The sequence below is a fragment of the Rhinopithecus roxellana genome, chromosome 4 (assembly GCF_007565055.1).
Source record: "Rhinopithecus roxellana isolate Shanxi Qingling chromosome 4, ASM756505v1, whole genome shotgun sequence".
NCBI classification, from domain to species: Eukaryota; Metazoa; Chordata; class Mammalia; order Primates; family Cercopithecidae; genus Rhinopithecus; species Rhinopithecus roxellana.
The window spans coordinates 88,600,795-88,623,929 of NC_044552.1; the positions used below are offsets into that span (position 1 = coordinate 88,600,795).

Genomic DNA, 23,135 nt, shown 5'->3' on the forward strand with positions numbered 1-23,135 from the left:
GGAAGAGAGAGCAGAGAAAATTTATTCAGAATGAAGATGAGAAAAAAAGAAGTGGAAAAAGCGAAGGTGAAATTTGAGCAAATCTAGATTACAGCAAGACAGTCCACTATGTCAAAAAGGGTTCCAGAAGGAGATAATAAGAGGTAGAAAGCTGGTATTATGTGATATAACAGCTGCTTTTCTGCCCTAGAATTTGTTAAAGATACAAATCTTCAGATCAGAAAGGTTCACATATCTCAAGCAGGATAATTTTTAAAAAGTCATACCTAGACTGTAGTAAAACTGAAGAACCCAGAAGACAAAGGAAAGAATTTTAAAACCAACCAGAAGAAAACAAGACTGATTACTTAAAATTTGACTCTTAACATCGCAACAGTAGAAGCTGAAAGGAAATGGCAATGATATTTTTCATGTGCTGAGAAAGAACATTCAACCCATAAATGTAAATTCAGAAAGAGTACCATTCAGTAATTGAGATGGAAGACTTCCCTGGACCCCTTTGTGGGACTTGTCCTGGGTGATGGCTCATTTTCTTCAGTCACTGCACTCAAACCCCTTGAAGGAGGTGGAGCATGCAGGTGAAGGGGAGCACGAGGGGGCCGGGGTGGGGGCTAGTGCTTTTGGGCTCTGGCCCTACTGTAGTATCTAGGGGTGTGTTACAATTAATACTCTTTTAGCAGTTGCCATCAGTGGAGGGCTAAGTGTTAACCAGCTCAGTGGAGAGTCAAGGTGACAGCCTTTTACACCCTGCCCTCTTGGTACCCAGGTCCTTGTCTGGTGTCCAGGAAAAATCAGGTAATACGGACTTGAAGGATGGTCAATGTGGACGTTTTATTGAGTAATGAAGGTGGCTCTCAGCAGAATGGGGAGCTGGAAAGGGGATGGAGTGTGAAGATATTTTTCCTCTGGAGTTCGGTAGTCCCTGGCCAGACTCGTCTCACATCGTCCCTAGCTGAACTCCTCTTGCCGTTCAAATGCTTCTTCTCTTCTTTCCTTCTCTGCTGCACTGCTCTGCTGCTCTGCCTCTCTGCTTCCCTGCCACTCTTCTGCTCGTGGAGCTTGGGGTTTGGGGTTCTTATGGATAGGAGGATAGGGGTGTGGGGGGCCAGAGTGGTCTTGGAGAAGGCAACATTCAGACACTGTATTGATTTGTTTTCATGCTTCTGATAAAGACATACCTGAGTCTGGGAAGAAAAGGAGGTTTAATTGGACTTACAGTTCCACATGGGTGGGGAGGCCTCAGAATCATGGCGGGAGGCAAAAGGCACTTTTTACATGGTGGGGGCAAGAGAAAATGAGGAAGATGCAAAATGGAAACCCCTGATAAAACCTTCAGATCTCATGAGACTTATTCACTACCATGAGAACAGTATGGGGGAAACCACCCCCATGATTCAGATTATCTCCAACCAAGTCCCTCCCACAACACCTGGGAATTACGGGAGTACAATTCAATATGAGATTTGGGTGGGGACACAGAGCCAAACTGTATCATGTGCGAAAACCGGAATGTCTGTTCTCATTTAGGACCACAGGTTCAAGTTTGAGGGTGGAGCCCTCACCAGGGCTCCCACCCTCCTGCCTTCTGTCCATATCATAATGACACTGGAGTAAAGGTATTGTCAGACAGCAAATACTGCGAGTGTTCATTACCAACAAATTCTTCCTAAAGGAACTTTTACCCTTTGCAGGGGAGAAAAGATCACAGATCTGGCATACTAAAAGGAAACGTCAACAAATAAAATGGCACGTTTCTGAGTAAACTGAACAAACATTTGTTGTATAATAATAATAAATATATCTAGTTTGGAGGGTTAAAATCAAGCTAGAATTGAAATCCTGGAGAACAACATAATCATTGTTAAGTAGTCTTAACTCACTTAATAAAAGACATTATCAAACATCAATTAAACTGCTTTATATGAGATATAGCTGAAATATGACGTGAAAGGAGGATTCAACATACGTGGGTGGAAAAATCTACATCAAGTATAAATCAACTAAAGATGGCCATTGGAACCATACTCATACTTCACAAAATAGATTTTAAAGCAAAAATATTAAAAGATAAAAAGAGGGTACTATTTTGGAAAAAAAAAAGTTTCAATACATAAAGCTTTAAAATATATAAAGCAAAATCTACATAACTTCAAGGAAAAATAGATGTATCCATTATTACATTCTTAGGAAAAAAACGAGATTAAATTATTTTTTAAAAATTAAGAAGGATTTAAGATTTAAACAGCTCCATTAACAGGTTTTATTCTCGTGGACATATATAGCACCATGTACTCCAAAACTGAAGAATAAATATTCTTTACAAATTTTGTAAACATTTTGCAAAAATTGATGGCAGAAAAGGCTATAAAATCTGAATAAATAATAAAATGCCAGTATTATACATCATTGTTGTCTGATTGAAATAGTTATAGACAGAACCAATACACTGCCATTTGTGAGTTATAAAAATGGAAATAAATTTATATATACTAGAAATATATTACAAAAATGGTGTTATTCTGTATATTCAGATATTTAAAAGGCATATTTCAAATGATCATGGTGGAACTGGCCCCCATAGAACTGATGTTTATGATTTATTCTGAATAAACCTAGGAATTGACCTTCCCAGTCTTACAACTGTTACATTTGTCTTATCTGAGTTCTTTTCTCAGGAAACCAAGTTTCAGGCCTGCCAGATGGTATCAAGGAACTGAAACTTACTGATCATCAAATATGGACAATGAGATGGCCAGACCCTTCACTTGTCTTTATTGCCTAACTGATTACCTGCTTACTGTTAGCCAGTTCTTCTTCCTTACCCCTCCATAGCTGATCTCCCATTTCTTCACCTGCAGCACCTAAGTAAAGCCTTCTTCTCTGGCAGTATTCATTGCCTCAGTGATTGGCTTTCTCTACAGTGAGCAGCAGGACCTAAATGAAACCTCTAGAGTTTCAGTAACAATGGATCCAGGGAAAAATAAATAGGTAAATTAGAAAATATTTAATTTTGAAAAATAATAAAAATTATGCTTGTCAAAGCATATATAGGATTAAAGTATTATCTTAATAATTTTTTTTTTCTAAAGAAGGAATGAGGGTGGAAAATAGAGGCTAAGAAACCAAACTGAGAAAAAAACTAAAATAGAAAATGTTATAGAAATATTTTCTAACTTAAGAAAAAAAAACCCAAAAGTAAAGTAATAAAAAGAAAAATTTTAATACCATAAAAGAAATTAACAAATAGAAAACAAATATGTCCTTGAAAGGATGAACAAAGATAAAACCAATTCTTTAAAAATAGAATGAAAATAACTTCTGATGAGACTAATCAATAGAAAAGACAAAACTAGAAATGAAAAAATCATATGTAAAGAAGCAGCAGTTATTTAAAAACACAACAAAGATAATAAATGTGCTAGTCCCACATTGGTTAGTAGAGAAGCTGCTAAATTCATATCATATAGTCCACTTTGCTCTTTTAAATCTGCTCTGATGAACTTTTTACAAGATAATCTTCCCCTGGAGTAGTAAAGGTAAACTCCCTGTAAATGTAATAGGGCAACCAGGCACATGAAATCATAGGATCTGGTTTTTTTTCTTTTTTTTTTTTTTTTAAATATTATTCTCTTGCTTTTAAATATTTATCTTTTTTGTTGATGCTATTAGGCAAATGATGCTGCCTGTAAACCTATAACTCTGGTTATATGATAGATAATTAGGTTATTCATTTTCTTTTTAAATGAGAACAGATGTTTATTTTTCTTTCATTTATCCATAAAATACCTGACATTCTTTAATTTTCTTTGACTGCTTTGGATTGTCCTACTTAACTTCTATCTTATATACTTCTTGTTGGAGAAGTTAGAAAGCTGAAAATGACCTTTCCCAAATTCTCTTGCAACTAGGTTTCTTGAGAATTAGTTTCCACCATTTAGATACAGTTACTGCTGACCAGCAAATGGACACATGTTTGCTTGCCTCCATGTGATCTGTCTCTAGCTTTCAGGTGTAAAGAAGCAGTGGTGGCAGTGGTGATGGTTCTTGCTCCTACTTCCTAAACCCTAGGGTTGAGTTTCAAGTTTTATTTTATTATTTTTTTTTATTCTGGGTGTGAGAAGCATTGGTGGCTGATAGGCATTTTTGGTTTCAGTTTCTGTATGGTGACGACTTCAGGGCATCGGCTCCACATTGTTCTGGTATTCATTCTAAGAGTTCCAATCTAGAATGTGGTTCTTACGATATTTAGGTATGTGATTCCCTGATTAAATTGCTTCCTGCTTTAAAACATAATGTCTTGTTTCTTGTCCTAAACCTTGACCAAGACAGACACAGATCCTGTGGATATTTTTTTCTTTATGTTATAGAGAATAATATTGAGGCAGGAGATCTTCTATTGTGCTTCTTAGCCACAGATTTGACAATAGAATCAATGTCAACCTAAGTAGTGTTGATTTGTTCTTCTCACATACATCCTTAGGTATTAGTACAAAGATGGATGATCATTCAAGGTCTACAAACCAACATTGATTTCAATTTGAGAAACCTCCTTGTCAAGATAAGTCCTGCTACACCACGTTTTGTAACATAATTTTCCTCTAGCTTTCTCCTAGTCAGACATTTAGTATAGGTAAAAGCCACTGCCTGAGAAAAACAAAGGACAGTGTCAATCTATATCCCTGTGGTTAATCAAATATAATACTAGGAAAATTTTTCATTAAAATTTCTCAGTGATAAACTGATTAATGTTTTTAATATCAACAGATCCAATTAAGCTATAGTTATTCATGTTCATGTGTGATGTGATTGCTAATTTGGTAAATTTAATTGTAACTCCAATGAGTTATCCATTCATTAATAAGAAGCATGTTTTACCTTAAGCAATGCTTGGACACATCAACAGACCCTTGACCTAAGTCATGTGCTGCTCCTGGGAAGAACTGATGGGTGACAGGTGACCATTTTCCAAAATCTATACCTGCCATTTAGTTTTGCCTCAATAATGTCAGAATCTTCATTTTTAGACAAGTTTTGTAGAAAACAATCCCAGAGGATTTGAACAGTCATGTCCTAGGGCATAGCACTTGCTGTCAGCTATTCTCCCTGCATAGAAGATACATTGTGCTACTTCTATTTTTTAATGTTAAATTTAAGAGAAATGGAATAGGAATTGAGTTTTACTACCATATCTAAAATTTTCCAATTTAATATATTACAAATTTAATTCTGTTTCATAGAAAACATCTATTAATAGCTTCCCACTCCAAAAATGAATTTGTTTATGTAGATCTACTTTGCTGATTGTAGTATTGACTTTGAATTAGTGACCAATATATGGTGCTATTTATCCCATGGCTGTAATACATGGGTCTAAGAATCAAGGGATGTGAACTAACATAAAGAGTTGAATTATCTAATCAGGCTCAGAGATATTACCCAGTAACCTGCTTTACTAATAAATTCAAGGGTACAAACAATCAAAAGGCAGAGATGAAGCAGGAGAAATCTGTGTCATTCTTTAGGAAGCCATGACTCATGAATTCATAAGTTGGCATACCATAAGCAACTCCAAACCAAAGACAAGGAAATCCTTTAAAAAGTATCCATAAAGATTTTCTTTCAAGTTAATGTCATTAGTTTATTTACCAAGATAATGAGATATCAACTTGTTTTGTAAGTTGATGATCACAATTGTCTGTCTTCTTTCTTTGCCCTGGGTATTATTTCCCCTCATCTTTGCAATTGACAGAGAAATTGATCACATGGCAACTTTAGCTCCTTTTTTTCCCAGGGTGGAATGAGAGTGGCTTCCTTCACTATTATCTTTAACCTACCTGCAGAACTTTTGCTTCTCATCTCTGTAACTTTGAGCATTGATGATTCAAAGGTCTTAGTTCCCAAGGGGGAAAAAAATAATGCTCCACCAGTCGATGCACAATGGTCCCATTAAAATGGAAGTTGAGACCTGAGACCTGACTATTTTAGTGAGTTACAATATTGGATGAAGTGATGGATCCAAGTTATCAAGGGGAAACAATATTGTGGCTACACAGTGGGCCAGGGAGCACTACCTATGAACCCAAGAGAGTCCTCTGGGGTGCCATATGTATTAATAAATATTAATGGAAAATTAAAATAATCCAAAATTTGCGAGACCACTGAGGTTTCAGACGCTTTAGGGTCTTAAATGACCAAGTAAAGAATTTCAACCCACTAAGGTGCTGGACAGCTACAAAGGGAATACAGAATGGTTTGTGAAAGAAGGAGGTTATAAATATCAACAATACTCATGGGAAGCTACAGAACTAAGACTACTACCGCTGTACGTATTTCCTTCTGTGATTATCATATGTGTATACATATGAACTAATTTTTTCTCCCTTCTTTCATCTTCTAATTTTACATAAAGATTGTCGTTGATGATTAATTTTACAATTAAGTTTTTAAGTTTCTTAACACTCAGATGAAATGTTGACAGAATTAGAGGAGAATTGACATTACCCAGGTATTGACACTGAAACTGTCTATTAGAAATGAACAGAATGACAGTTGGGGCACTGCGTCTCCTTTTCAGGAGAGAATATTTAAAACTGAAATTAATTTTGTGTGAAGGATAGTTATATCTTATAAAGCATAAAGCTATTTTTGTTATACGTGTGTTATATGTGTAAAGGTGCACAGTAGCCAAAAAGATAGACTGCCATTAGCTATTGTCTCTCAGCTCCAAATTCACCCTTCTGTATTCTGCTTTGTGATGCTGGGGCTGGAACTTGGCAAAATATATTGCTGTCGAGAGTGCTTATTAGCGCTCTCCCTGTTAGGTTCCGCCAATGGAGGTCAATAAAAGGAGACTAGAAAATCCTGCGGAACTATGTTATTTGAGTTGGCATTTTACAAAGTGCTTTATTTAGGCATCTGTTTTAAAATGGCTACCTAGGAATTCTCCCAACTCTTCCTCTAAGTCCCTGTGAAAACAATGAAAAGATGAAAACTCATCACTGAAAGTATGGATAGCATTACCCTATTGTCAGATTCTGGGAATTCTTAAAAATTAATTTCAAGACTGGTGATAGTTGTCAATTCATGTCCTTGGCCCACTTTTTGATGGGACTGTTTGTTTTTTTCTTACTGATTTGTTTGAGTTTGTTGTAGATTCTGGATATTAGTCCTTTGTCAGATGTATAGATTGTGAAGATTTTCTCCCACTTTGTGAGTTGTCTGATTACTCTGCTGACTGTTCCTTTTGTCGTGCAAAAGCTCTTCAGTTTAATTAGGTCCCAGCTATTTATCTTTGTATTGCATTTGATTTTGGGTTCTTGTTCATAAAATCCTTGCCTAAGCCAATGTCTAGAAGGGTTTTTCCAATATTATCTTCTAAAATTTTTATAGTTTCAGATCTTATGTTTAAGTCCTTAATCCATCTTGAGTTGATTTTTGTATAAGGTGAGAGATGGGGATCCAGTTTCATTCTCCTACATGTGGCTAGCCAATTATCCCAGCACCGTTTGTTGAATAGGGTGTCCTTTCCCCATGTAATGTTTTTGCTTGCTATGTTGAAGATCAGTTGGCCATAAGTATTTGCATTTATTTCTAGGTTCTCTATTCTGTCCATTGATCTATGTGCTTATTTTTGTACCAATACCATGCTGTTTTGGTGACCATGGCCTTATAGTATAGTTTGAAGTCAGGTAGTGTGATGTCTCCAGATTTTTTTTTTTTTTTTTTTGCTTAGTCTTGCTATGGCTATGTGGGCTCTTTTTTGGTTCCATATGAGTTTTAGAATTGTTTTTTCTAGTTCTGTGAAGACTGCTGTGAAGAATGATGGCAGTATTTTGATGGGAATTGCATTGAATTTATAGATTGCTTTCAGCAGTGTGGTCATTTTCACAATATTGATTGTACTCATCCATGAGCATGGGATGTATTTCCATTTGTTTGTGTCATCTATGATTTCTTTCAGCAGTGTTTTGTAGTTTTCCTTGTAGAGGTTTTTTGACTCCTTGGTTAGGTATATTCCTAAGTATTTTATTTTATTTTTTTTGCAGCTATTGTAAAAGGGGTTGAGTTCTTAATTTAAGTCTCCACTTGGAAACTGTTGGATATGGGTTGAGAAATTATCTATTGGGTACTACACTCACTACCTGGGTGCAATATATCCATGTAACAAACTTGCATATGTGTCCTCTATATCTAAAATAAAAGTTGAAATTAAAAAAAAATGATGATAGAGAAATAAAGGACAATCAGTGACACAGTCATATTCCATGTCCAGAGAAGAAGACCCAACCTCAGTGAAATGTGAAATGAAGACACCCTTGATTCCTTTTCCTCATGACCCCTAGTACTTAGTGCTGTTGTTAAGAAGTTTTATGTTATTCTGATCCATGATACATTATAAATCACCTGATTTTTTTCTCTCTGAAAGCATTTGAACTTTTTATTTATATGTGATGCTTTGAAATTTACAATAATTTGTATCGATGTCTTGATTTTTATTATTCAATTTACAACTCACAGGCTTGGCACTTATCTAAAGACTCACATGGAACTTCAGATCTAGAATATTGTTTTCTATAATTTCTTTGAAAATGTCTTCCCTCTGTTTTCTCACTCTATATTCTTGCTAGTTGGATATCAAACTCTTCTAAGTTGGTGCTGTTCCCTGGATTGTAATACTTGAATCTGCAGTCATTTTTTGTTTATTTTAATTTAATCTTTTTATTTATAGTGTCCAGTATCTTTAATGTTTGGTATTTTCGCTTTTTTTTTTTTTTTTTTTTTTACGGAGTCTCACTCTGTCACCCAGGCTGGAGTGCAGTGATGCAATCTTGGCTTACTGCAACCTCTGCTTCCCAGATTCAAGCTATTCTCCTGCCTCAGCCTCCCAAGCTAGCTGGGATTACAGACGCCCCCCACCATGCCCGGCTAATTTTTGTATTTTTAGTAGAGTTGGGTTTCACCATATTGGCCAGGCTGGTCTTGAACTCTTGACCTTGTGATCTGCCCGCCTTGGCCTCCCAAAGTGCTGGGATTACAGGAGTGAGCCACTGCTCCCAGCCACGTGTACATTTTTAATTAAAAATATTATTTTTAGAGATTTTGTCTGGTGTCTGTCTTCTACTGACTTCCCCAGAAGTGGAAACATCTCAAATTTCAGAATGTGGGCATATACTAAGGCAAAAATGCATGATCCTACTGCTAGACCAGTGTAAAGATAAACACGTTTTTTTTCTGTTTTTTTGTTTTTTGTCATTTCTTTCTTTTATTTGGCTAACAGGTTAAATACTTGCCTGCCAGGCATTCTGTACACTGAAGTGGAAAGTTCCATTGTTTAGTATTTATTATCCAAGTATTCCAATTTTCATACCCACCTTTTTTTCACACCGGTGATTAAAAGTATGAAAGTTTTCCAGGGTCTAGCCAGTCATTAATTTCCTTTGCACACATTGTAGGGGATGGATTCTTATACTGTATATCAATCACTACTTCTCTGTGTGTTCTCTATCTTGCAGAAAATTGAAATTACCGTATCTATCATTTTCCCCATGCCAAATGTCATTATTGTAGTTCACATACCCATAATGTCTCTTCTTTGATTCATAAAAGCCATGGTTACGTAACTTTCAGGTTCTTCTCAATTCAGTTAAAACTTGCTTTCGCCATCAGGGTTTTCTACCTAAATAACAAATATAATTATGTCATTACAGTGTTTAAAAACTTCTCTAATTTAACCATTGATTATGGAATTAAATGTAAACCTGTATTAGCCTACAGTATCTGTAAAAATCTGTCCCCAACATAATATTTGTGTATGCTTTTAATAATTAGCTTAACTTATTTGACAGTATTTTATTCTATCTTTTCTAGACAATGTGCCTATTAGAAAAGGGGCAGGTTTTATTTACCTGTGCATCTCAGTGCCAACAAAAGTTTGCCACAAAATATTTTCATTAATTCCAAACACTTTTTGAGAATTCCCACAATATCAATTATTTGTCTAGATTCTAGATATGCAATTTCGAAGAAGACATATAGAATTACTGTTTTGATAAAAATCTGTTGGACACATTAAATATATGTGTAAAACTTTCCAGCCTGTCTCCTTCCCAGCTATGCCCTGCAGCTGAATTTTTCAGCATTGTCATAAAATAGCAAGAACATTTAGAATTCTGGGTCTTGTAAATTCATTTCTGTGGTGTAAGACTTAAAATTAATACTCAAAATTATGTGCTACCTTGATATCTGGTAAAATCAGCAGGGCTTGAATATCCTAACCGCAAGTTCCCCTCTACATTCTGCCTCCACAGATAAGGACCCCTAGATAACCAACCCTAGCTATCAAAGGATCAGGCATAGTTCTGGTTCATCTCTGTATTGTGGGTTTCATTTTCCTGACAACTATGAAATTATTCAAATAAGGCAATCACATTGTCCTACAGAAAACAGAGGAGTACCCTACCCTCTTGATGCCATAAAGCCCATCTTTCACGACCCCTGGTTCCTCACTCTGTTCCTATGCACAATCCCTGTGTGGTACAGTGTCCCCTTCCATCTAGATGTGAGTATATGTGACTAATAACTGCTGTTGTTCTACTTTGTCCAGTGTTGGCAATATATATGCAATTGTTCCTACAACCATAGGGCAAGAAAACCTCTTTTGCCAATGGGATGAATAGGCAGCTATTGAAATAATTCCTCTGCTTGTAAATCTTTACATTTCTTTGACTTATCTAGCCAAAAGTGTCTTCTTTCATAAAGGTTTTTCAACTTATCAGGAAGATTTACTCCATTTTCTTTACTATTTCTAATTTTTATTAATCTATTTATAGTATGACATATGCTTTTATGCATATTCTTTTCTCTCATATATGGTGAGCATCTCAAAGAAAATAATTATCTTTTTACTCCTAGTAACTAGTAATATGCAGAATACTAAGATTTGCTCAGAATTATTGGTTAGAAAAATTAGTATATCCAAATATATGTTGTTATTTTTAGCTGGGGCTGAGCAACCATTTAGAACCATTGCACTGAGAGAGTCTTCCATGGTACCTATTATTTAGCAAAACTAAGTAATCTAAGATTAAAAGTTATGGCCAAGAAAATTCAGTTTGATTCCTCGAATAGTTTTTGTATATAAAGAAAATAAGCAAATAATATAATATGACTGAATTGGAATGTTTCCTATAAAATTGTATACCATTTGAAGATTTCATTTTTATAATAGTATATTGAGATAACTAAATGTACAAGACAATAGAAAAAGACTAGGAAAGAACATGTTCTAAAATGTGTCTCAAGGAAGTGAATAGTTCCTGAGAGGTCTGGTATATTCAGGCAATATAATTATATGGAAATTGCTGGAAAACCATTTGAAATCAAAAGAGTGGCAATCTCTGTTCCATTTGGATTGCTTCATTAAGTGGAAATAATAGAAAGCCATAGGAGCTTTCCATCATCATTTCTGAACAGTTGATTGAATTCCTAATAAATAATGGAAGGCAGAATACACAAAGTGGCACATTGTTAAATTATTGTACTAAATGTTTTGAGAGAAAGTCTGGGAAATAGTGTTCTGAAAAATTTCTATATAAATCAGTAAATAACCTAATTTGCCAAAGGAGGGAGTAAACTACCTCTGTAGTGTAATGTTTACTTGAGCAATGAGTTGCCTATATTCTTTTATGTGAGAGAGAGAAGAAAAATGGAATGGAAGTACAGGTAAATAGAGAAAAGGAAGAAAGAATGAGTGATTAGTACAAGGAGCATGTTCCTATGATTTTCAGTAAAACAATTGCAACATACTTTAGTGTGCATAATTCTAGATAATGACAAGAAAAAAAGCATAGCCTTTTGACATTTTACACAAGAATTATCCTTAGTAAAAAAAAAAATGTTAAGAATGCTATTTCATAGTGACATATCCATCCAGAACCCTAATGTATTAGACTTTGCAATATCTAATCGCATCAAGTAGATACTACTATGAAATAAACCATCTCAAAACTTAGCAGCTTAAAACCGTTTATTTAGCTTATGATTTTACTGGATGTCAATTTAGGCTCGGCTCAGTTGGACAATATTTCTTCTTGGATGAGCTCCTTCATACATTTTTAGTCAAGATGTGATCAGCAGCTTTGTTGATCTTGGCTGGGCTTTCTCATATGTCAGAGGCCTTTTATAGGACAACTAGATAGACTCTGCCCTGGTTCATGCAATCTCTTATCATCTAGGAGACTATCCCAGGTTTGTTCACATGGTGGCTGGACAGAGTGTCAAGAGAAAAGGAAGCATGCAAGGCCTCTGGAGGTCTGGTCTTTGAACTGCTTCACTATTATTTTTACTGTATTGTATTTGCCACCACAGAATCATCTCAGATTCAAGGGCTGGAGATTTATGGACTACTTTGTAAGAGAAGCTGTGATGTCACATGGCAAAAGGTACTGATATAGAGAAGAACAGAGTATGGTAATTGTAGCAATTTAGCACATACATCTACAGAAAAAATGGAGACTACTGAGAACAAAGTCCTAGAAAATGATGACAGACATAAAATATTTTAAAATCAGAAGTTCTTTCAGAATATTGTTTTAAAATTTGATAAGTATTTATTTTAGGTTTTTATTTCCATTGACTATTTCTCAAAAGCATTGATGAATGTAATAGGAAAACAATGGATCTTGCACAACATAAATGTAAGCTAATCTACAAAGGAATATAAACTCAGTTGCCATTACTAGTTGCACAAGTTTGTGGTCTTCCATTGATTCTATTCTAGCTAAAAATAAGTTTTTCAGCTATTCTTGTGTAATTTATTATAGGTCAATAAATTTGAATGGAAAGCATTTACTGATAAATTTGACATTTCATTAATATTATTTAAAAATATGTAATAATTTAAAAGATCTAGGCTGGGCACCATGGCTCACGCCTGTAACACCAGCACTGTGGGAGGCCGAGGTGGGTAGATCACGAGGTCAGGAGATCGAGACCATCCTGGCTAACATGGTGAAACCCGTCTCTACTAAAAATACAAAAAATTAGTTGGGTGTGGTGGCGAGCACCTGTATTCCCAGCTACTTGGCAGGCAGAGGCAGGGAATGGCGTGAACCTGGGAGGCGGAGCTTGCAGTGAGCCGAGATGGCACCACTGCACTTCAGCCTCGGCGACAGAGCAAGACTCTATCTCAAAAAAAGAAAAAGAAAAAATAAAAAAAAGATCTAACTATTAACAATTTAAAAGGCCATGATTGATTGCAGATTTTAGCTATATTTGTTATTAGAGAAAAAATTAATAGAATCTCTCTGTAATTGATAAGGAATATATATATTTTTAATTTCCTGTACCATAGCTAAAAATGTGACTCCTACAAAAACGTGAAACCTCCTTCATATAACTCTAGAAGTTCCCACTACAGAAGAGTGAGTGATCAGAATCAACCGGTGTTGGTTCTAAAATATGAGTTAGTGAAATTATCTGTAATATTTCTTAGAACAGCATTTTCAGCTTCCTTCACATAAAGATTGATTATATAGAAACAGAAAACTGAGGTACCCAAATAAAACGTTTCCTAATTTATTGTTATTAGCTAGCTCAGAAAGCAAGGAATCCAAAGTTTTATCCAATTCAGATAACTCATATTCAAAGAATATTACCATGAGTATTTATATTAATAATCCATTTTTATATACTGGAAGCCAAACAAAACAGTGCTGAAATGAGTTGACACGAGATTTCAGATTTTAAAAAAGAGAGAGAGATCTACCTGAATTACTGATTGATGAGAATACCAGTAAAGACACTAGTGTTATTATTTAAGTAAAATAGTGACTAAACTCTTCACCCAAAACACAGAGGAGATGAAACAAGGTAATTGCTTTTCTACAAGCTAAATTATAGAGCATACCAGTGCTAAAAATTATGTTTGACTTCCTATGGGAATGGAATAGCGACAATTATCCTAAATATGTACACACCAACACAGGAGCTCCCAGATTCATGAAGCAAGTTCTTCAAGACCTACAAAGAGACTTAGATTCCCACACAATAATAGTGGTACGTTTCAAAACCTCGCTGACAGTATTAGGCAGATCATTAAGGCAGCATATTAACAAAGATATTCAGGACCTCAAATCAACACTTGACCAAATATATATAGGAGGGGAGTTTATTAAGTACTAACTTACAAAATTACAAGGTCCCACAATAAGCTGTCTGCAAGCTGACAAGGAGAGCCAGTCAGTCTGAGTCCCAAAACTAAAGAACCTGGAGTCCGATGTTTAGGACAGGAAGCATCCAGCACGGGAAAGTACTCTTTCCTATTCAAGAGGTTTGTCTGTTCACTTTGTTCAGTATTTCTTTTGCCTTGCAGAAGGTTTTTGGTTTAACTGAGTCTTATTTGGCTATTTTTGTTTTTGATACCTGTGCTTTCAATCTTAGTCATAAATTCTTTGCCAAAATCAATGTGATACCTCCAGCTTTGTTCTTTTTGCCTAGGATTGCTTTGGCTATTTGGATTCCTTTTGGTTCCATATGAATTTTAGGATTACTTTTTCAGTCAAGAATGGTTCTGGTATTTTGATAGGGATTGCTTTGATTTGTGGATTGCTTTGGGCAATATGATTATTTTACTGACATTAATTCTTCTGATACATGAGCATGGAATGTTTTCTTCCATTTGTTTGTGTCAGTTTCAATTTCTTTTATCAATGTTTTGTAATTTTCCTTGTAGAGATCTGTAACACCCTTTGTGGAATTTATTTCTAGCTGTTTTTTTTTCTCGTACTTATTGTAAGTGTGATTGCTTTCTTGAGGTCTTTCTTGGCTAGATCATTGTTGATATATAGAAATGCTATTGATTTTTGTATGTTGATCTTGTATCCTGCAACTTTCCTGAATTCATTGATCACATATAGGAGTTTTTTGGTGGAGTCCTTTGTTTTTTTTTCTAGCTATAAGATATATGATCTTATATAATATCATCAAAAAAGAAAAACAATTTGACTTCTTTTCAAATTTGTTTGCCTTTGTGAACACCAAAACTCTGAGACAGATTTCAGTTCATTTAGACAGTTTATTTTGCTGGGGTTGAGGATGCATGCCAGTGACAGCCTCAGGAGGTCCTAATGGCATGTGCCCAAGGTGGTCAGAGCACAGTTTGGTTTTATACATTCTAGGGAGACATCAATAAATGTAAAATGAACATTGGTTAGGTCTAGGAAAGGTGGGACAGCTCAAAGCAAAGGTGGGACAACTGAAAGTGGGGCGGGGGCGGGGGGCGGGGGCGGGGGGTGGCGGTTTCCCAGGTTAGAGACAGATAAGAGACAAATGGTTGCATTATTTTGAGTTTCTGATTGGCTTCTCCAAAGGAGGCAATCAGATATGCATTTATCTCAGTGAGCAGAGGGGTGACTGAATAGAATGGGAGGCAGGTTGGCTCCAAGCAGTTCCCAGCTTGACTTTTCCCTTTAGCTTAGTGATTTGGGGGCCCCAAGATTTATTTTCCTTTCACACTTTCTATTTTTTTCTCTTATCTAATGGCTTTGGCTAGGACTTCCAGTACTATGTTGAATAAATGGGGTGAAAGGGGGCATTCTTGTCTTGTTCCTGTTCTTAGGGAAAAGGCTTTCAACTTTTCCCCATTCATTATGCTGTTAGCTGTGGGTTTGTCATATATGACTGTTACTATCTTGAGGTATGGTACCTTCTATGCCTAGTTTGTTGAGTTTTTATCATGAAGGGATGCTACTTTTATCAAATGCTTTTTCTACATCTACTGAGATGATCATACGGTTTTTGTTCTTAATTCTGTTGATGTATGAGACTTATCAATTTGTGTATGTGGAGCCATCCTTGCATCCCTAGAATAAAACCCACTTGATCATGGTGTATTACCTTTTTGATGTGCCATTGGATTCAGTTTGCTAGCATTTTGCTGAGGATTTTCATATCTGCATTAATCAGGGATATTGGCTTGTAGTCATTGTCATTGTACCATTGTATGTTTTTAGTATCAGGGTTACGATGGCCTCCTAAAATAAGTTAGGGAGAATTCTCTCCTTTTTAAATTATTTTTTGATGTGGTTTTAGGAGGGTTGCCATTAGCTCTTCTTTATATATTTAGTAGAATTTGGTTGTGAATCCAACTGGGCCTGGGCTTTTCTTTTTTGGGAGATTTTTATCACTGATTCAATTTTGCTACTTGTTATTGTTCTATTCAGGTGTTCTATTTCTTCCGAATTCAATCTTTGCAGGTGGTATGTTTCTGTAAACTTATCCATTTTCTCTAGATTTTTCAGTTTGTCAGCATATAGTTTTTCCTAATAGTCTCTGATCTTTCATAATTCTGCGGTATCAGTTGTAATGTCCCCTTTTTCAATTCTGATTTTATTTGGGTCTTCTCTCTTTTTCTTAGTCTACCTAGAGGTTTATCAATTTTGTTTATCTTTTTGAGAAATCAAGTTTTCATTCCATTAATGTTTTATATTGATTTTTTTTTTGAGATAGAGTTTTGTTCTTGTTGCCCAGGTTGGAGCACAATCCTGTGATCTCGGCTCACCGCAACCTCTGCCTCCCGGATTCAAACGATTCTCCTGCCTCAGCCTCCTGAGTAGCTGGGTTTACAGGCATGCACCACAAGGCCTGGCTAATTTTTGTATTTTTAGTAGAGAGGGGGTTTCACTATGTTGTTCAGGTTGGTCTCGAACTCCTGACCTCAGGTGATCCACCCACCTCGGCCTCCCAAAGTGTTATATTTAACATATATTTCTAAGTGTTGTTAGAATTAACAACAATTAGAAAATAATTAGATTTTTTCCTTCTTTTTTAATGTAAGCATTTATTGCTATAAATTTCTCTCTTAGCAATGCTTTTGCTGTATCCCATAGATTTTGTTACATTGTGTCTTCATTTCCATTCGTTTCAAGAAATTTTTTATTTCTGTCTTAATTTCTTCATTGACTCAGTGGTCATTCAGGTGCATGTTATTTAATTTCTGTGTATTTGCATAGCTTCCAAAGTTCCTCTTGGTATTGATTCCATTATTGTCAGAGAAGATGCTGGATACTATTTCAATTTTTAAAAATGTTTTGAGAGAAATTTTTGAACCTCCAGGTGGTTTGCTTGGATGTTGGTAGTTGAAGCAGTGGACTTGGTGGGTGGGTGAGGTAGGTCCCTGGGCAGCCTGTGTGTCATGGGCAATGGCAGTAGCAGTGACAAAACAATTCCTTGGGTCCTGAGTAGCATGTTTCGATGTTGGCAGTAGCTGTGGTGGGTTGGGTGTGCCAGTCTCCAGGCTCGGAGTTGGTGCTTGCAGGTAGGTGCCAGCTGAGGTGGTAGTAGCCGGGAGTTTAGACCCCACTTCAGGCACCCAGAAGGAATGCTCAAGTGCCCAAGGTGGTAGCTTGGGTTGGATTATCCAAGACCCTGGATTATGTGCTCTGTCTCAGAGGGAAATGCGAAGTCAGTCTTGACTGACTTGTGTTCAGGCTTCTCAATGGTGAGAGCACACACTGGCCATGATGTGTGGGACAGAGTTGATTCTCAGGCTCCAGGCAGAGAGCTAGGGCGATGGGCAGTAGGAGCAGCACTGAGGCCATACCATTGGAGTGGGTGGGGCTTGCCTCAGTGTCCATAGCCTCGGCCGGTAGTAGGGGAATACATATCCCTCTCTTGCCCAAGTTCTGGTGGGGTTGTCCCTAACTCCCCACTATAGGAGCACTCTTCCAGCTTGCAACTAAGTCGCAGCAGCAACTTGTGCCCCACTTGTGTTCCAGTTTCAGTCCTGCCAATGCTCGCTTCCTAGCACTGGCAGCTGTAGCCCATGTCCCACTTGATTCTCAGCTTCTGCTGAGAAAGTCTGTTCACAGCTCATCCTGCAGTCCCAGCAGTGACAGCCTGTGTTATTCCAATGCCTCTGTCCCCGGGACAACAGCCATAGAACATGAGTTTCCCTAATGCTGGGCTCTAGGACAAAGGCTGTGATTGAAAATGGCTCCTTGCTGTAGCTGCTTGAGTCTCAGAAAGGGTGTGGGACCCAGCAGGGGAGCTTCTGTCCTGGAGAAGTGCCATATCATGGTCTCCTGGTAGCTCCCTATATTAGTTTCAGAGCTTGGGAGGGTGGAGGGGCTGTCCTGTGGTCAGGATTATACAATTCCACAGTGGGGATGTGGAATGCTGGAAGTCTTATCCCAAGGTTGGGAAGTCACAACTGATCCTGGCCAAGCAGACTGCCTTTTTTTCTTCTCCTTCCCTGCTTTTGATGTTTCTCTGTCAGTTTTCTGTTAAATTCCAGTGTTCTCTCTTGGATAATTATTCAAAGTGTAACTGTCTGTACACTATTTTGGTTCTTCTAAGTGGAGCAGGTGAGCATAAAATACTTCTAGACTGCCATCTTGAAGCTGAGATTCTAATTTTTTAAGGTCATAAAGTTTATTTAGGCCCTATGTAATTTTAGCATTAAAGTCATAAGTAGCAATCTTTTAAAAGGCAAAGGGCATTTGCTATTTTTATAACTACATTGCAGCATTCTTATAATATTTTATGTAATATTTTCAATAGCTAAATTTCAATAGGATTTATTATGCCAGTTTAGTTAAGTTCTTAGAGATTTTTACCTATACACAGTAATTATGCAAATTAATATTGCTTTGAGAATTGACCACTAACATTGATCACATGCAGTAATCAGTCATACAATGTGTACAGAATAATTTGTCCTTCTGAGAGTTCCAGCTGACTTATCAAGGTACTTGCTGTAATTTAATCCTTGTCAGCTGTATATATAACAGGGGCTGTTTAAAGTAAGAAAATTTTAAAAGTGCCACAGTTTTAATGTTCATCTTGTTACCTAAGCAAATGTTCTTGATGGTATTCCAATTGGAATCTAGCTTTTTTCTACTTTAAGACAACGTTATTGAGGACTATGAGTAAGTGAAAATTAAGTTTATCATCCTCATGGTCTCAAAGTTGTCCTTAGAGGGAGGTAATGACTGCCTTAGTCTATTCCTTCTCTTGGGGTGCTCAGGCTTGTCTGGCCAGGACATGGTTTGATGGGTTGGAGGGAGAAGTCCTCATCTAAGACTGTGGAAGATGACAAATCACTTGGGTTCACTGGTCCCAAATAACAAAATGAACCAGGACTAAATTAAGCCAAAAAGACATTTCTTGTAAGACTGGAGAACCAGGCTTAATGGACTACATTTATTGGGTGCTTAATAGGTGAAAAGAGCTGTTCTCAGTACTTGAATTGTCTCATTAAATCTTTACTATAAGCCTAAGATGTGTGTTATTGTTCTTGTTTACAGCTAAAGAAACAGAGGTACAGAGAATTAAGTAAATTGTTCAAGGTTACACAGTGAATGCAGTACAGGCCCCAGGACAGGAACCAGACTGCCCTGGGTGACTGTGCATAACTACAGTACTGTTCTGCCTGGGAGGAGCAGCTGGATCAAGTGCACACCAGCCATTTTTCAATCTGTGGAGCTCTCTGTCCAATATTCAAACCTCACAAAAGACATCTGTTGATGTGACTTGGGTCTTAGCTGATCAGTACAGGGGACTTTGAAAGGATTCCTATAATAATATGCACAATGAGAGATGAACAGTTTCCCAAAAGGAAATGGCAGTGCTGTTAGGAAGGAGAATGGATGATGCATGTTTTAGTTCTTTTAGTCTGCAAGAACAAAATATAATAAATTAGATAGCCTTATAAACAACAGAAATATATTTGGAGACTGGGAAATTCAAGATGAAGGCATTTTTGATGTCTGGTTAAAGTCTATTTTCTGATTTATTTATGGTGCATTCTTATGCTGTCCTCATATAGTGGAAGAAGTGACTGAGCTCCTTTGGACCTCTTTTATAAGGTACTAATCTCATTCATGAGGGCTCTTTGCCCTTGTGCGGTAATCACCTCCTGGAAGTCCTATCACCTAATACTGTCACCTTAGGGGGTTAGGATTTCAACATATGAATTTTGAGAGAATAAAAATATTCGGGCCATAACACTGGGTAATCCTCTAGAAATCAAATCCCTTCTACACTAGAGGACTAATTAAACTCAAAATCAAGTCTTATCTCTTGCAATAAGGATGAGTCAAGAAGGTTATCATCACCAAGGAACTAAGAGAGGAGAAAGAATGATTTTTTTTGTTGTTGTTCTAAGGAAGGTGTAAACAAGCATGAGATGAAGAGGATAAAGAGTTTCCTAAAACATCAGACTGTAGCCTACTTTTATAATACATGCTTAGTTTATAAGCTACCAAAAAAATTGAGGGGAACTGAACCCACACTGTAAATTAGACTGGTATAGAGTTTACTCCCTATTTAATTTAAATACATAGCCAACTACAAACCATATACAAGAGTATTCAAGTAGTGATTAATTTACATTTTTCCCTAGTTAAGAAAGTGCTGAAACCCTTAACAAGGCATATCCTCTTCCTCCCTAGTTTAAGTGCTGTGTTGCCCACATGGTCATACTTGCTTATATCCTGTACCATCTTTTCTTTACAGAGGCTGAAATAATAATGGATGCTACTTAGATACATCTACAAAAAAATGGTCATCTTACTCTTGGAGTTCAGCACTGGGCAGATCAGGTAAATGTTCCTTCTTCTCTTAACGAGGCTTCATGATGTTTGGGGTGTACCATGCTCTTCATTAACAAAGGGTCAGAGAAAGCTTTTAAAATGGTGTGTGATCTAGCTGCTGTATCTGTTAATTCTTTCAATTCAATATCTTAAAGTTTCCAAGGGGAACTTCAATGCGAAAATGAGAAAAGAGATGAGAATAGACAAGCTGAGAAAGGCCAAAAAGGGTCAGGGAATACAGAGGACACTGGCTAGAATTTTTTCATGAAATTCTCATCTGATGAACGATTGATTCTCTCTAAAAGAGAAATTTGCTTATAAGGTGTACTTGTAATCAGTTCTTTATATTTAACCAAAATGTTTGATAAATTTTGTTTATAATTTTATACATTGTAAAATTATAGGTTATCTTATACAAAATTCTTTTTTGCCTATTTTTGTCCTAATTTTAAGAATCCTAAGGGTAATTTTTGTTTTAAAATATTATAGGAGGGTCCTTTATTATATTTATTCTAATGTAACAATTGTGCTATTTGCTATAATGTTTATACATTTGAATAGCTAATAGTTAGATTTTCTAAATTAAAAGAAAAATGTCATATGATTTTCTGATTCTGGGTGTACTTTACTAAAAATATGTAAGGTTACTTGTTTGTTAGCTTTGGCATAGACCCACTAACTTTTGTTGTACTTGATGGAAGTTCCTTTGTAACAGGTAAAAAGGAAAGCAGGTTGTGAGTGAATGCCATGATTTCTCTGCAGTGCAATTCACTTGTTTAAATAAATTACTTTTTAAAGTGTTTTTGTTTATGTGGACCTTGTTTGAGATAGAATATAGAATGGCTTACTTGGCTATGACTCAATTTAAATTCAGTCTGCTATATTGCAAACAGCTCTGATTTTTCAATATTTCTAAATTAATTTATGGAGACACTAAGTTTATATTTGCGCATGGTAATCATAAAATTTTGACAAAATAGTCTAACATTTTAATATCTATTGTGGGTAGTATTAGGTCTTTCATCCAGTTGAAAAAAACAAGACAAAACACAAAGATAAACGAGGAAAATAGGCAACAGGTGGGATTGTGTGTGGGGGGGGCAAAACACGAAGGGTCAGCAAAGCTGTGGGCTGATACAGGAGGAGATGCAGAATTGATTCTTAATGTCCTATCTCAAAATGATTTTTGAAAATAAAATGAAACAAATTATGATGCTACCTTAGAATTCTTAGAAGAATAGGAAAGTTATCTTTCTCATTTAGTAATGAGTGAATGAATGAGCTACTACCATACTTTCCCCTTCTCAAACTTGAATAAAAGTTACAACTTCTATATATACTTACTGTACTTTTACTTTATCTTCATTTTTCCCCTGAAATTGCTCCTGTCAAGGTCAGTAATTAGCTTATTTTCATGAATAAATCCATCTAGATATTTAGCTTCGGCCTATTAGCTTCTGTATTACATTTGCTTCTATTGGTTTCTGTGTGTTTTTAAAACCACTTATTTAAAAAATAAAAATTTGTATTTTTTTGTTTAAAAATATTTCATACAAAAAAGTCATATATACTAAAAGTATCATAGTAAAAATGATAATAATAATGGTCCTGGTCACCACCCAGCAGTATCCTTCTCCACAGCTCTCCAGATGCAAACAGCTTCTGCCCTTTTAGATGTTTACAATTACTGTTGTAATTGTAAGTAGTTTTCTTATTCTACATCCTAAAAACTTAACTTTAGAATTTAAATTTTTTGTTCCGTGAATATTTTAGTTTATACCTTGTCTTCCTCTTACCATCTCATCACAATATAATTATACATAAAAAGTTGGATAGCATATTTAGTAGCTTCACTGTTACGATAATTTAAATAGCTTATTTCTATTCCAAATAGTGTCTATAATTTTGTTTTTTCTTGTATGAGCTTATTAATAATGCCTCATTTTTTATTTTCTAATAGTTATTAGAATAACTATTTGAAGTATAATTTTTGTCAAATATTTTCCAATGCGGTTTTCTATATGGACAAGTTTGCTAAATAATTTATCAGTTCAGTCACTTTTTTACTGGAGACATCTTCCTAGAACTCTCTGATCTCTTCTTGTATTCAGACCCACCAACTCTTTTGGCAGTGGTATAGCATTTGTCTTGGAAATTCTTGCCTTTCTGCCCCTTTGTTAGTCTTTCTTATTCTTGGTTTACTCTTTTCTTGGTGGCACATGTTTTTCTAGTAGTTTCTTGAAAACAAATAGGCCCATGGCAAGCAAATATATAAAGATTCACCTATTGAAAAATGTTTTTATTTTATATATTCCCTTTGCTAGTTAGTTTAAATAAGGGAAGAAATCCATACTGAATCTCATTTTCGCTCAGAATTTTGAAAGCATGGCTTCATTGTCTTCTGGCTTCTAGTATTGGCATCTTTTATTTTTTCTATGTGACTTTAGTCCTCTCTTGAGAAGATTCGAAGCCTTCCTTTTTGTTATTTTATTTTGAAATTTTATGAGAATGTGTCTCAATATAGTTATTTAGTGTAGGTTTAAT

General features: G+C 36.0%; 1 long non-coding RNA gene across 1 annotated transcript in view; it reads right to left on the reverse strand.

The window, feature by feature from the left end:
* Positions 1-9,322: 9,322 nt before the first annotated feature.
* The window catches only part of LOC115896843, a 57,613-nt gene continuing 43,800 nt past the window's right edge, over positions 9,323-23,135 (reverse strand). Inside the window, exon 3 of the long non-coding RNA XR_004056735.1 lies at positions 9,323-9,676. This is a non-coding gene — a long non-coding RNA (uncharacterized LOC115896843). The remainder of the gene's footprint in view (positions 9,677-23,135) is intronic.